Source organism: Callithrix jacchus, chromosome 21, assembly GCF_049354715.1.
Source record: "Callithrix jacchus isolate 240 chromosome 21, calJac240_pri, whole genome shotgun sequence".
Taxonomy (NCBI): domain Eukaryota; kingdom Metazoa; phylum Chordata; class Mammalia; order Primates; family Cebidae; genus Callithrix; species Callithrix jacchus.
In genome coordinates this window covers 5,609,812-5,625,368 of record NC_133522.1, presented here as the reverse complement: position 1 = coordinate 5,625,368, position 15,557 = coordinate 5,609,812, and the positions used below count along the sequence as shown (strand labels likewise).

The 15,557-nt window shown below is 38.0% G+C and overlaps 1 pseudogene; it reads left to right on the top strand.

Annotated features, from left to right (window-relative positions):
* The first annotated feature begins 943 nt into the window (after window positions 1-943).
* LOC100403654 (presenilin-2 pseudogene) lies at window positions 944-4,152 on the top strand (annotated as a pseudogene).
* The last annotated feature ends 11,405 nt before the right edge of the window (window positions 4,153-15,557 follow it).

Below are 15,557 nucleotides of genomic sequence, written 5' to 3'. Positions count from 1 at the left end.
TGTGACTGCTGTGACCTAAATGTGTCAGTGGATATATGTGATGTATAGTTACTTTTATTTTTAATTGTGCTTATATTTAATGATTCAGTTTCACCTTTTTTAGAATTACATTATGTTTCCCGGTAGTTTGTATAACTATATTTAAACATAAACACCCTTAAAAAAAAGCAAGGACTTTACCAATATGCCTATTCAGTCATTACTTACTAAACTCCAGCAATCTAAAGTTAATCGTTTTAAATTTATAAATTGTTTAATAAAATATAGCCATCACTTGTTGAATGCTTCAAAATTTTAAGTATTTGTTTATATTGGGTTAATTGCTTACACTTATACAGCAATTAAATATTAGCAACCTATTTTCTAGATAAGGAGAATCGGAATTAAAAAATTTTAAGTAACTTAAAAGATCACTTAGCCAGTAAGTACCCAACGTGGAATCGAACCCAGATGAATTTGACTGTAAAATCTATGTCCTTTGCAACACATGGAACTGTCATGCTAGTATCACAATAGAAATGTTTTTTTAATGAAAAGATTCTAAGTCTCTCACTAAGAAAATGCAAAATCCCCTGGGTGGACTCAGGAGGGGGCCTGGGCCGGTGGGGTCCGCTGGGCGCTGCACGGGGGCGCGAACTCCGCCCGGAGCGCGGCGGTGGAGCAGCTGTGCGGGGACCGACAGAAGCTTTCGGAGCTGAGGGAACCTGAGACAGAAGCTGCTCTCCACCCCCAGTTTTACCAATGCAGAAACGGAGCGAGTTGCGTGACCACAGAAAGTGATGTTGAGACCCAGCGCCGCCCTCTTTGGAAGCCAGGGCCGTCGTCCGTTTAGCTGCGAGGGGCAGCCCAGGTCCGATCCAAACCTTTCGGCCGCACGTGTCCGGTGCTTCCCCGGGCGGGGCTCTGCTCACACTCGCGGCTTCTGACAGGGAGAAGCGTGTGACCCGCGGACGTCCCCGAGGCCGGCCAGGACAGCGGGCAGGGCCGGGAGGCCCCAGAGAACGCTGCGCCGCGGAGAGGCCGGGACAACCAGGAGAGCGGCGAGGGGGACCCTGACCGCAGCGCGGAGCGGCGTTCCCAGGGGACCGTCCGCCCGGAGGTAGAGCCGACCCTCAAACGGGGGCAAAGCACGCGGTCCCGCCGTCTGCGCCTCTCACTGCGCGTGATCGTGGTGGCCGCCAAGTCCGTGCGCTCCTGCGCGGAGAAGAACGCGCAGCTCATCTACCCGCGGTTCACTGAGGACACGCCCTGTGGGCAGCGCCCCCTCGACTCCCGGCTCAAAACGCTCGCCTTGATCAGCGTCGTCATGGCTGGGACCGTCTCCTTGGTGGCGCTGTACAGGGACCGCTGCTACGAGCTCATCCGCGGCTGGTCCATCCTGTCTTCCCCGATCTGCTGTTTCTCTTCACCTGCATCTGCCCTGGGGAGGTGCTCAAGGCCTACGACGCGGCCCCGTGGGCCACCCTCTTGCTGACCGTCGGGAAGTTCGGGCGGTGGGCATGGTGGGCATCCACTGGCCGGCCCTGGTGCTGCAGCAGGCCTACCTTGTCTATCAGCGCCCTTATGGGCTTGGTGGTCAAGTACCTCCCAGAGGGATCCGCGTGCGTCATCCTGGGCGCCATCTCTATGTACCATCTCATGGCTGTGCTGTGTCAAACGGCCTATGAGAATGCTTGTAGAAACTGCCCCGGAGAGAAACGAGCCCATATTCCCTGCCCTGAGGTACTTATCCACCTTGGTGTGGACGGTGGGCATGGAGAGGTTGGAGCCCTCCTCTCAGGGCGCCCTCCAGCTCCCCTACAACACGGAAATGGAAGAAGGCTCCTATGACAGTTTGGGGAGCCCTCATAGTCTTTGAGCCTCCCCTGACTGGCTACCCAGGGGAGGAGCTGGAGGAAGAGGAAGAAAGGGGCATGAAGCTCGGCCTCTGTCACTTCATCTTCTATGGCGTGCCAGTGGGCAAGGCAGCGGCCACGGGCAGCAGGGACTGGAACACCACGCTGGCCTGCTTCGTTGCCATCCTCATTGGCTTGTGTCTGACCTTCCTGCTGCTGGCTGTGTTCAAGAAGGCACTGCCCGCCCTCCCCAGCTCCATCACGTTCGGGCTCATCTTTTACTTCTCCACGGATGACGGTGCGGCCATTCATGGACACCGTGGCCTCCCATCAGCTCTACATCTGAGGGACGCGGTGCGCCGCAGGCTGCAAGCTACAGGGAATTGACATTGCATGCAGCTGTGTAGTTTTACACTCTAGTGCCATATATTTTAAAGACTTTTCTTTCCTTAAAAAAAATTTTAAAAAGTACGTGTTTGCTTGGTGAGGAGGAAGCAGAAAAAAAAAAAAAAAGAAGATGCAAAATCCAGTGAAGCTGAAGTCACTTCCTAGAAATCATCTGATATGACTGATGTGTTCAACACAGCCTCGAATATAAAGAAAATTATAGTAAATGTCATAAAATATCACAAAAAGTATCTAAAGAAATTACAATGCATGTAAGAATGCATCCATCACTTTTCAGATGATAAGCAAGAGTCTCAAATTTAAATCTGCATTAGCAAAAAGTGACAGCATCTTTGATACTGACATTGGTGGACCAAAGGCTGGCTGAGCCTGGCTATCTAGATACCCTGTTCTTCCTTTTGGAGTGTAGTACCATTTAAAGACCCAGGTCATTGAAACTAAAAGACTTCAATATGTCCTGGATTTTACAAACCACAAGGAAAAACTCCAGGTAGAATAAAAAACATCGAAAAGATTAACTTTGACATCCCATAGAAATCAAGCTGTTCCAACATGGATGTGTTATCCTGGAATGTGTAAATAAATGTAAAATATGAAAATGCTGTTCTGTGGTTGACCAGAAAAATGAGAGTGGAGGAAACATTTCATGTTTTTTCTGCCTAGAAGAAAAATATTCTAAATACTTAATATTATTTATATGTTTATAAGTATAAAATGTGATAAATAACTAGGATCATAAAGAAAAAGAAATAATTGACCAATTAAAAACATATATTCATACTCTACTCTTTGGTTACAGTGATGGAGGAAAATCCAAATCACAGACTATGCCAATCCTGATGAGAATATGGAGCAGCCAGAACTCTTATTTATTGCTGGCGGAAATGCAAAATGATAACAGTCGAAACATAGTGTGGCAGTTTTTACAAAACTAAACATACTCGTAACATGTGATCCAGCAATCATGTTCCTTTGCATTTACCGAAATAAGTTAAACAATTGTGTAACTCAAAACCTGTCACAGAAATATTTACAGTTTTATTTACAATTGCCAAAGGTTGGGAGCAATCACAACTTCCTTCTATATGTTAATAAATAAATAAACTCTTTTACGTCTAGACAGTGGAATATCATTGAGGGCTGAAGTAAATGAAAAGCTGTAAGCCATGGAAAGACACAGGAGAAATCTTAAGTGTACATTACTCTACTGGTAAACAAAAACCAAACCAATAACGTGATCTTCATAATGATAATAACATCTAGTGATGAGAGACAGTCAATAAAAAGGTACATAGCTCAATAGAAAGTAAAAAATTATGAATAACACTTAGGTGTAGAATGAAAAAAAAAAAAAGAAATGTATTCCTTACCTTATATCATAGAGTGTACTTACCCAAATCTAGATAGTATGACTTACTATATACCTAGGTTATATGATATAGCCTATTGCTTCCATTCTACAAACCTATACAGCATCTTGCTGTATAGAAGAGTTACAGTAAAAATATAATATAAAAGATTTTAAAAGGTACACCTGTATGGGGCACTTACATGAATGGATCTTGCAGGAATGGAAATTGCTCCAGGTGAGTCAATGGCTAAGTGGAGAGAAAATGTGATGTCTTCAGACATGACTGTGTACTCCTATACACTTTATAAGCACTGTCGTTACACTACCCTAAATGTATTACTTTTTTCTTTCTTTAATAATAAATTAATCTCAGCCTTATTTAACTTTTTTACAATATAAACTTCTGAAATTTATTAACTTTTGACTCCTGTAATAACACTTAACTCAAAACACAAACACATGGTGCAACTGTACGAGTTTTTTTAAGACACAAACACGCACATTATCCTAGGCCTACACAGGGTCAGGATCATCCCTATCACAGTCTTCTACCTCAACATTTTGTCCCACTGGAAGTTCTTCAGGCATAACATGCATGGAGTTGTCATCTCATATCATATCAATGCCTTCCTCTGGAATATCTTCAGAAGGACTGGCCTGAGGTTGTTTTACGGATAACTTGTTCTTTACGTGGGAGTACGCTACAATGATAAAACATAAAGTATATACATAAACTAGTAACATAGTCGTTACCATTATCAAATATTATGTACTGTACATAACTGCACTGCTATGTTTTTATTGTGACTGACAGTACAGTGGATTTGTTTATACCAGCATTACCAAAAACACATGAGGAATGCTTTGTCACTGGGTAATTTATAAAGCAAAAGAGGTTTAATGAACTCACAGTTCCCCATGGCTGGTGATGTCTCACAACCATGATGGAAGGCAAAGCAAAGGCACATCTTACATGGAGGCAGGCAAGAGAGCATGTGCAGGGGAAGTCCACTTTATAAAACCATCAAAGTTCATGAGACCTATTCACTATCATGAAAACAGCATGGGAAAGACTCACCTCCATGGTTTTATTACCTCCCACTGTGGGAATTATGGGAGCTATAATCCAAGATGAGACCTAAATGGGGATGCAGCCAAATCATATCATTCTGCCCCTGATCCTTCCCAAATCTCATGTCCTTATATCTCAAAACCAATCATGCCTTCCCAACAGTCCCCTAAAGTCTTAACTCATTTCAGCATTAACTCAAAAGTTGACAGTCCAAAGTCTATAATGTCATTAGACAATATAAATTTTCCAACTCCGTTATAATCTTATAGACCCACTGTTCTACAGCATTTCATCATTAACCAAAGTCTCATTATGTGGCATACGACTGTATGTGTGATGGAAAACTTTGGGTAGAATAAAAATGGAAGAGAAAAAAAATTAGAGATAAATTCCAAACACATCAGATTTGAGATATCTTCCAAATATTTAATACAGATGTTAAGTCTGAAAAACATGACCATTAGATGTGTTAATATGGAAGTCACTGGTAACCTTGATATATTTTAGTTAAGTGGTGGGGACAAAAACCTAACTGAAATAGGTTTAAAAGATATATGAAGAGAGGTACTTCTGCTTCCAGTCAAGACAGAGTAACAAGGAATGGGTTGACCCCAAATTTAAACAATTAAAAACTTGACAAAATACATGGAAAAAAATGCCTCTCAAGACATTTGACAGAAGGCAATAAGGGACAGGGAACAAGAAATAAACAAGGTTTGTTTTGCCATTTTACTGTCTGAAGAAATTTACAAGGTGTTACTAACAACGGGAACCCCTGGCAGAAGCTGCTTTCTCTCTGAGTTGAGAACAGGCTGGAAACGGAAGTGAATAAACAGAAAACAGCACCAAAGATGAGAAACCCTCACAGTGCAGACTCTGGAATTCTTTAGAGTATCCAGAGTGTTCAGTTGAGTACTGATCAGCACACGTATGTGAGAACACTACTTAAGGCCGGAGAATTCTTAAAGAATTAGGGAAACTAGCACCCAGGAAATAAAAGGTTGAGAATAATTCCTGTTATCACTAGAAAAAGTGGGAACTCTTAAAATTTAAGGAGCATCACCGTTTGCATACATAAAGGAACAAAATAAGACCTGGACAAAATAATTCTCTAGTCCTATCTAACAAAACTCAAGGGGATAAAAGTCTTTGCAAGTAATGTGACTGTCTCAGGGTGAAAACCAGGAAAATTTGTACATAAGAATACAAAAATACCCAGCACCCAACAAGGTAAATTTTATATCAGACGTCCAATCAAAAGCCACAAGGCAGGCAAAGAAGCAGAAAAACATAAATCATAATGAAGAGAATGATCAATCAACCTATCCTGAAATGAAATAGAATTAGTAGATAAGGAAAGGATATTTAGACATTTATTATAGCAATATTTTACATACTCAAGAAACCAGAAAAAAAGATTGGATTGAACATATTAGTAAGAGACATGAAAAATGTTTTTAGAAGACTCAAATAGAACTTCTAAAAGTGAAAATGACTGGGCCTGCGATAAAAAATATACTGGGATTAATTGCAGATAAAAATGGCACAAAAATGATTAGTAAAATTGAAGAAATAGCAGGAGAAACTTTACGAAATGAGGCACAGAGAGAGGGTGAATAAAAGAAACCATAACATCAGTGAACTCTGGAACAACTTCCTATGGACCAATATACACTTAACTGAAATCCTAGAAAGACGAGAAAGAGAAGAATTATTTGAAGAAAAATTTCCAGATTTGATATACATGTTAAATCATAGGTGTGAGAAGCTCAATGACCAAAGCTCAAGTCTGCAAACATGAAGAAAAGTCCACCAGGCACATCATAATGAAATTGCTTGAAATCAATGACAAACCGAAAATCTTAAAAGCAGCCAGAGAAAAAAGGATGCATCACATTCAGAGAAACAAAGGTCAGCAGATTTCACACCAGTGAAAAGACAAGTTTACACTCTAAGGAAAGTGATAGTAAATTGCACAAAGGTTGAATGTGATAAGTTAAAGATTTCTGACATATACCCATGAAAATAACACTACAAAAAGTTAACACAAATAAGCCAATAAAGTCGATGAAGTGGTAATATAAAAACTGTCATTTTAACAAAAGGAAAGCAGAGAAAGAAGTAGGAAACGAAGAACAAATGAGACAAATGGAGCAGAAATACCAATTGCCAACCAACAACCAACTTGACCTAAGTGACACTCAGACGATTCCATACAATAGCAGAACACAGACTGTTTCAAGTGTGCAGAGAACACAGAATGTTTCCAGTGTGCACAGAACACAGAATGTTTCCAGTGTGCACAGAACACAGAATGTTTCCAGTGTGCAGAGAACACAGACTGTTTCAAGTGTGCAGAGAACACAGACTGTTTCAAGTGTGCAGAGAACACAGAATGTTTCCAGTGTGCAGAGAACACAGAATGTCTCCAGTGTGCAGAGAACACAGAATGTCTCGAGTGTGCAGAGAACACAGAATGTCTCCAGTGTGCAGAGAACACAGAATGTCTCCAGTGTGCACAGAACACAGAATGTTTCCAGTGTGCACAGAACACAGAATGTTTCCAGTGTGCAGAGAACACAGAATGTTTCAAGTGTGCACAGAACACAGAATGTTTCCAGTGTGCAGAGAACACAGACTGTTTCAAGTGTGCAGAGAACACAGACTGTTTCAAGTGTGCAGAGAACACAGAATGTTTCCAGTGTGCAGAGAACACAGAATGTTTCAAGTGTGCACAGAACACAGAATGTTTCCAGTGTGCAGAGAACACAGACTGTTTCAAGTGTGCAGAGAACACAGACTGTTTCAAGTGTGCAGAGAACACAGAATGTTTCCAGTGTGCAGAGAACACAGAATGTCTCCAGTGTGCAGAGAACACAGAATGTCTCCAGTGTGCAGAGAACACAGAATGTCTCGAGTGTGCAGAGAACACAGAATGTCTCCAGTGTGCAGAGAACACAGAATGTTTCCAGTGTGCACAGAACACAGAATGTTTCCAGTGTGCAGAGAACACAGAATGTCTCCAGTGTGCAGAGAACACAGAATGTCTCCAGTGTGCACAGAACACCGAATGTCTCGAGTGTGCAGAGAACACAGAATGTCTCCAGTGTGCAGAGAACACAGAATGTTTCCAGTTTGCAGAGAACACAGAATGTTTCCAGTGTGCAGAGAACACAGAATGTTTCGAGTGTGCAGAGAACACAGAATGTTTCGAGTGTGCAGAGAACACAGAATGTTTCCAGTGTGCACAGAACACAGAATGTTTCCAGTGTGCAGAGAACACAGAATGTTTCCAGTGTGCACAGAACACAGAATGTTTTGAGTGTGCAGAGAACACAGAATGTTTCGAGTGTGCAGAGAACACAGAATGTTTCGAGTGTGCAGAGAACACAGAATGTTTCAAATGTGCATAGAACACATGCCAAGAAAGACCATACTTTAGGTCCTAAAACCAGTCTCAGTAAATTTAAAAGGTTTCAATCATATAAAGTGTTTTCACTGACTACCATGGAATTAAATTAGAAATCAATAACAAAGCTTTCTGGAAAATTCCCAAATATTTGGAAATTAAACAACACACTCAACCCAAATGATGAAATTGAATCCAAAAAGGAAATTAGAGTTCATTTTGAATAAAAGGAAAATGAAAACACAGCATATTAAAATTTATTGGATAAAACTGAAGCAAAACATAGGAAATTTACAGCCACAAATGCCTATATTACAAAAGAAAAAAGATTGAAAATCCGTGACCTCAAGTTCCAGCTAAGAAATTGAAAAATAAGAGGAAAAGAATCCCTAGTCTTCAAATATAAAGAGAAAGAAAACATAGAAAAGAAGAAGAGAAATATGAAAGATTAAAGTGGAAATCAGTGAAATCAAAATTAGAGGAAAAATATACATAATGAATAAGGTAAAAGGTGGCTCTTCATGAAGATATATGAAACAAACCTGTACCCAGATTAATAAAAAACAGAAAATAATTAGACATAAATTATGAGAGCAGTGACATAACCACGGATTCTATCATACACAACTTTATGCTAATAAATTTGACAACTTAGATAAACAAATCTGGACACAAACTACCAAAGCTCACTTTAAAAGAAATATATCATCCTAATATTCCTAAAATAACATTAAATTTATAGTTAAAAACTTTCCCACAAAGATGTCTCCAGACCTAGATGCCTTTACTCGTGAATTCTACAAAACAATTAAAACAATTATAATAATTTCTATGCACATAAAATGAACTTCGATATATATCTGACACCACCAGAACCAAATACAAACCTACATATAAAACCTAAAACTATGAGACTTCTAGGAGAAAATCTTTACAATCCTGGATAAGACAAAAACTTTTTTAGATACGACCCTAAAAGTATAATCGATGAAAGTAAAAACTGATAAATTGGTTTTCATGAAAATTAAGAACACCTGCTCTTCAAAAGCCACTATTGAGAGAAAAAGAAGACAAGCTAAAGACTGGGAAAATATACGTCCAATAATATAACTAATACAAGACTTGTATTTACAATACGTGAAGATTTCTCAAGATTCAAAAATAAAAAAAAAAATCACACACAACTTAACTTAAAAATAGACACAATATTTGAACACGCATTTCACCAAAGAAGATATGTGACTGGCAAAATAGCACATGAACAAGAGTTAGCATCATCAGTCATTATGGAAATGTATATTAACCCCAGTGAGATCCCACTCCACACCTATGTGGAATATCTAAACCGATAAATACTGATCGGACCAAGGCTTTGTGAGGATGAGTAGCAGCTGGATCTCTCAAAACTTACTGGTGGGAATATAAAGTGGTATAACCACTTTGGAGAACCATTTAGTGTTTTCTTTAAAAGCCAGATACGAATTGACCACATAAGCCAACCATTTCACTCATTAACCTAAGATGCTTGAAAACTTATGTCCATATGAAGACTTATGAAGAAATGTTTATAGGAACATGTAGGTTTATAGTAGGTGAATCTAGAGACAATGCACATGTTCATTCCAGAAGTATCAACAAGTTGTGGAACCTTTACATAATGAACTGCTATTCAGCAAAAAACAGGAATAAATTATTTATACACTATGTTCTAAATGTTTGTGATGCCAAAATTCATATGTAGAAACATAATTACCAATGTGATGATATTAGGAGGTGGGTCTTTTGGAGGTAGTAAGGTAATGGGATAGAGTTTTCATGAATGAGATTGGTGTCATTAAGAAGAGATCCCAGAAAACTGCCTCGCACTTCTATCATGGGAAGGCATAGCGAGAAGGTGCCATCTATGAACCAGGAAACAGGCCTTCAGCAGATACCAAATTGCCTTGTTCTTGGACTTCCAACCTCCACAACTGTGAGGAACAAAAAATTCTGTTGTTTATAAGCTATTCAGTCCAAGATATTTTGGTATAGCAACCTAAATGGACTAAGACCCAACAACGTAGATGAACCAATAAAATAAATAAATAAATAAAATTGGAAATAGAGGAATTGAAGCCAGTTCATATAGAAATGTTTTCAGAACTTTACTGTTAATAAGTAATTAAATAAAACAACATTCCTGAAATTTTATTTAATAAATACTGTATAGACGGATAAATAAAGGAGTTGGTTGAAGGGGAAGTGAAAACCAAGAGACTGCTATTCTTAAGGAGAGAAAAAGAATCCTTTATGGGTGCCTGACACTATGAAATTCTCTTAAGCTTGAAACAAAACTGTTTATGTAGAAAAAATAAGGTAGAATTTCTAAAACAAGTGGAGCCATTAGCCTTAAATAAGATTAAGGATTCATCTATTGTAAGGAAGATTCGACAGCAAATATGGCCACTATTGCTAGTAGGTAGATAGAAATGGTGGTTGGAGATTAAGAAACAACTCTTCTGACTTTGAGTTTTCTCATATAATTAGAAAGATGGTCATCAGCTGAAAGTGTGAAATGAAAAGAGATGGGCAGTGTTAGATTTTTAGAAGAGAGGAATAAATAGGGAATGGGAGAGGGGGTGGAGAAGGTATAATAATTGTCAGACAAAATTAAGGGGCACTTCCTTTTATTTACCTTAAGGGTAGATAAAAGGAAGTGAATATAGTGATTGTCTAACTATAAACTGGAAAGGAGAGCAATTAGGATGAGAAGAGAATACAACAAAATGAAGATGTGTTAGAATCAGATGAAGGGGCTGAGGAGAACAATCATTGCATTTCTTAAATACACTGAGTTAAACGGACAAAAGTTGTCGTCAGAGGGATGCTTGAGATTGAGATTTCTGATAATATCATGGATGCTAATTCTGACATGTATAGGAAACAATCCAAGGAAGGACAGGTTAGGTGAGATAAATGTGAAGTTCAGGGAACTGAGAAGCCAGGTTTTGGAAATGTCAGCCATTTGGACACCCCAATCACAAAGATAAAATTCAGAGTGACAGAAAATCAGAAGGAAAAGCTTTCAAGATACAGGATGCAGTGGGATTGGAAAGGGGAGATTATAACCCAGTGGTAGGCGTATTATTGAACAAAGAAGGTAATAGACACCATAACCTGATACATGAAAATCAAAGTTAAGGAGTCTTAGGGAGGCAGGAGCAAGAATGGTCTAGAAAAAAAACAATTTAGAGGAGGAGGATGCTCAAACCAGATTTATGCTCATGGTATGAAGAAAGAACTGTGAGAAAGCAGTATCCTCAAGGAAGACTTGAATTTATGTTAGAGCCAGAGGTGAAGGGAGCAATCAGAAAAAGGTTTAATACACAGGAAGGCTTTTCTTTTCCCTGAATAATGTACTGTGTGTTCCAAGGACTCATTGAAAATCTTTCTGAGGTTGGAGATAGCTAAGGAATAGAGAGAGAATTGGGACAGTGCACAGTCTTCAGTGACATTAAATATAGAAGATGAGGATGCCCTGGGAGTTTGGGGATTCTCGTGGTCACTGGTATAATCAAGATAAAGGCATGTTGATATTACTTCTGTTAGCCTCAAGTCAGAGAGAAGAGGCAAAGCCATGATTCTTGAAGAAACATTTAAGAGTAGTTTAGGCCAGGAGCCTCCTAGCTTTCATTGTAATAAAAAAAATAGTAACTAGAGAAGGGCCTGTATTATATCTAAGAGGCTCCCCTTGACTCCTGTGGATGGAGGCTTACAAGTCTGGAGAGAGGCTGTCTTAGTTTTTTTTCGTTGCTGTTACAGAATATCACAAGTAGGGTAATTTGTAAAGAAAAGAAGTTTATTTGGTTAAGAGTTCTGGGGTCTGAGAAGTCCAAGAACATGGCACTGCAATCTGGCATGGCAGGAAGGTGGAAGGCAAGAGGGCAAGAAAGTGCATGTGAGGGAGAAAGCTTGCATTTACCCAAGTCATCCTGCAAAAACTAATCCACTCCAGTGATAATGGCATTAGTCCATTTGTGAGGGCAGAACCCTCATGACCCAATTGCTTCTCAACACTGTCACAATGGCAGCCAAACTTTTAACACATGAACTTTGGGGGAACAAACTCAAATCATAGCAGAGGCCTTCTAACTCTCAGTCCACAACGTTTCATCTGGACCTCAGCAAGTAGGATTAATTCCCCTCCCAAGTGACTTCAATACCACTTTCTGAATACATAATAGATTACTGAAACAATTCTTTCTCAAAGATGGTGCTCGTGCCTAAGTGGTAGAGCAAGAATTTATTTCAGCATCACTCAACTCCAATAAAATAATTAAAAGCTTTTTTTAAATGTGTATTCTTTTTTTTCATTCTGTACCTTTTTTCATGCTGATGCAATAACCCTATTGTCTTTTTCTTATACAGGACTAAAAGAATGGCCATCCAAACTCAGTGACTATTCAAATGAAAATTCTAAGCTGGCCGGCATTCTTCCAAGATATACTACTGTCAGATAGAATCAAACACCAAATAGGTGTATCATTTTACCCACCCACTAAACTCATCTCTGCTAAATGTAATATAATGCTGTGGATATCAATTAATGGCAAATGAATTTTAAAGATAGAATAATCTGAATATGAGAATGAGTATCAATACACATTTATTTAATGACAGTATTACCACTAACACATTTGTATAACACGTTGTAATTTACACCATAATTTCATGTCTGATTCTCCCTCAATACTGTGCATATATTATTATTACTGCTTTGCAGATAAGAAAAGTAGCTTTTAAATAGGTTAAGAGCACAGAGGTGGGCTGTGTTGAAACCAAGTTTTCTGAGCATATGGTGCTATTCATTTCAGAATAATTATACATTAAAACAAGAGAATGAACTAGAGTCTGCATCTTTTGACTCCTAGCCATTAGTCCTTTAACCTAAACTATCTCTGTATCCAAGAGACAATTTGGAGCATTTGATCTTTCTAAATTAGGCATAGTTCATCCAATATGTAGTAGCTGAATTATCGGTTTTTGTTTTACTTAAGAGGACCACCTTTATAATATGCATTTACTCATGCTCCCTTTCTTTCCTTTTCTCCAATTTTTCCTTCAGTATATCTTTTTCTCCTTCTTCCCTTTCCCTTTCTCAATCTGTCTCTATCTCTCTCCCCCCAAAATTATTATCTACTCAACTAATATCTTTCTTGTTATATTTATTTCTACCAACTATATTTTGTTATTTTTATTTAAAATTATAAGCCATGAATGTAAAAAAAAAAGGACTCTGCTTTTAATGTCTTTAGAAATTCATTTTAAAATATTAATTTGACTCACCTCTCTGAAATCATGTTAGTCATATGTGTCTCAGAGGGTGAATATAATTTTTTAAATGTTGAATTGGAATTTGCATATAGAGAATATTTGGATACTAAATATATTTAATTACATCCCATTAATATATTTCCATTTCACTTTACTAATGGCAAGAAAGTGATTATTCTTGCATTGATTTGAACACACACACACAAATTCCAGTTAGACTCTTTTTACATGGTGCTTTCCTACAAATGGTGGAGAAATATATTTAAATATCCTTTTCAATAAATTAGATAAAACATAAAATAAAACTTTAAAGTAAATATTCTGCCTTTATCTTGATGTAAGAGCTCTTTACATACGACTACTGCATGCATTGAGAGAACTGATGCCTCTATGAAATCTTAAGGAAAGTACCATAAAGAGGTGCATGGTAATAACCTACAAAAAACCCCAAACGCATTAAACAGAAATGCCACATCATGGGTTTTTTTTTTTTTTTTTTCGTAAAGCTGTACACCAAATTTATTTGCACTTAACTAATGGGTAAGTTATTCATGATTGGGGATTTAAAAGTCACCCCAATTTGAATATTTTGGAAATAAATTAATATGTTAACAGCTAAATTAGAGGAATAGCTTAGTTATGGAGGCGTTTCAGTTCCAAAAGGTAAGAAATAAATGCAAATTATACTGATTCTTGATATTTTCAATTTTGTTTCAAATCTGAAAGAGAGTCATAGTCCCATGAGACTATTTCTACAAAACCAGTGCTCTAACCCTGAGCTATGGAACCTCTAGAATATCTCTTAAGTAACACAAATACATAGGGTTTACACTTTTTCAAACATTGCATTTCCTGAGCAGTATCAAGGATCACAGGCATTACATTTCAACCTACTGGGAGAGTCTTATGGAGTCTTTGCCAGCCTATCCACTTGGACATATTATTCATATAGAAAAATATTGATCTTACTTCTTATTTGGGAATACTATCATTTTCATAATGCTCTTCCAATTTCTTACCTAACACTTAGCTTGGCCACCTTAAGACAAATTTAGTAGAATGAGTTTCAATTCCTCCTGGGACAATGAGTTTATAATATATATGTAACTATCCACAAGGAGGGATATGATGTCTGCTGTTTAGCAACAAGCCAGAGATGATAATAAAATCATTAACTCTGTCAATATAAATGCTAATAGAAAAGGGAAATTGGATCCATGCCTGGTATCACATTTTGTCTGATAGGAAATTAGAACAGAGAAATTGAATCTGACAAATCTTAGCATTTAGAAACCAACATCAAAATTGCAGTCTGGAGTGCACAATGAATGGCAGAATGCTTCTTAATTAAACTGTGCTTTTGTTAGGCCAGAATAAATAGCTTCTCCCTGGCCAACGAAGTAATCCACAGACTCTCAGAGGGACCCTTAAAAAATATAGTACAAAATAAAAGCCATAATGTTAGCAAAAATCAAGTTGACGAGCCTGCACTAATTATCTTCCGTATTACAACACTGCTAATGGAGCTGCAGTCTGAAAGATAATAGAGGTGAACTCATTAGCAGTGCCTTGAACTAATGTTTGTATGGGAGCGTTTATTGTGTGCTAGTCCTTACCTAGCTCAACGTTTACATTAGCATATTAGATAGGGCTCTAACTTGATCTAAATGACTTCATTTGGAGGAAAACAGATTTTAATAAATTGGAGAGTATATAAGTCTTCATTCAAGAGCAGAGATCAGGGAATTGTTAAGAGAATTATATTTATACATTTGAGAAATAACTTGAAATTACATTCAAAGTCCACCTTGAAAAAATCCTATTAAGCTTTACTTTTATAAATGAAAAAAAATAGTCTATAGTAAGGCAGGAACATGTTATAGATTTTCTAAAGTTTGATTATTTTAGTGAAATTGAACCATATGTTAGTAACACCATGGAAATAATTTCTATTGTTTTACAATAAGAATAGTGTGGGACTTACGTGTTTGGAAGATAACAATGGAGTAATCAGTACGACCAGGTTTTTGCTGGTTACGTTCAGTTTAGTTTGCTTGCTTATTTGAGTGTGGGGAAGTTATTGAATTACTACAGACCCGACCTTTTCTATTTCTATTTGACAGCATCTATTTTCAGTTTCCCTTTCTTTCACTCTGCCTAGTCTATGTT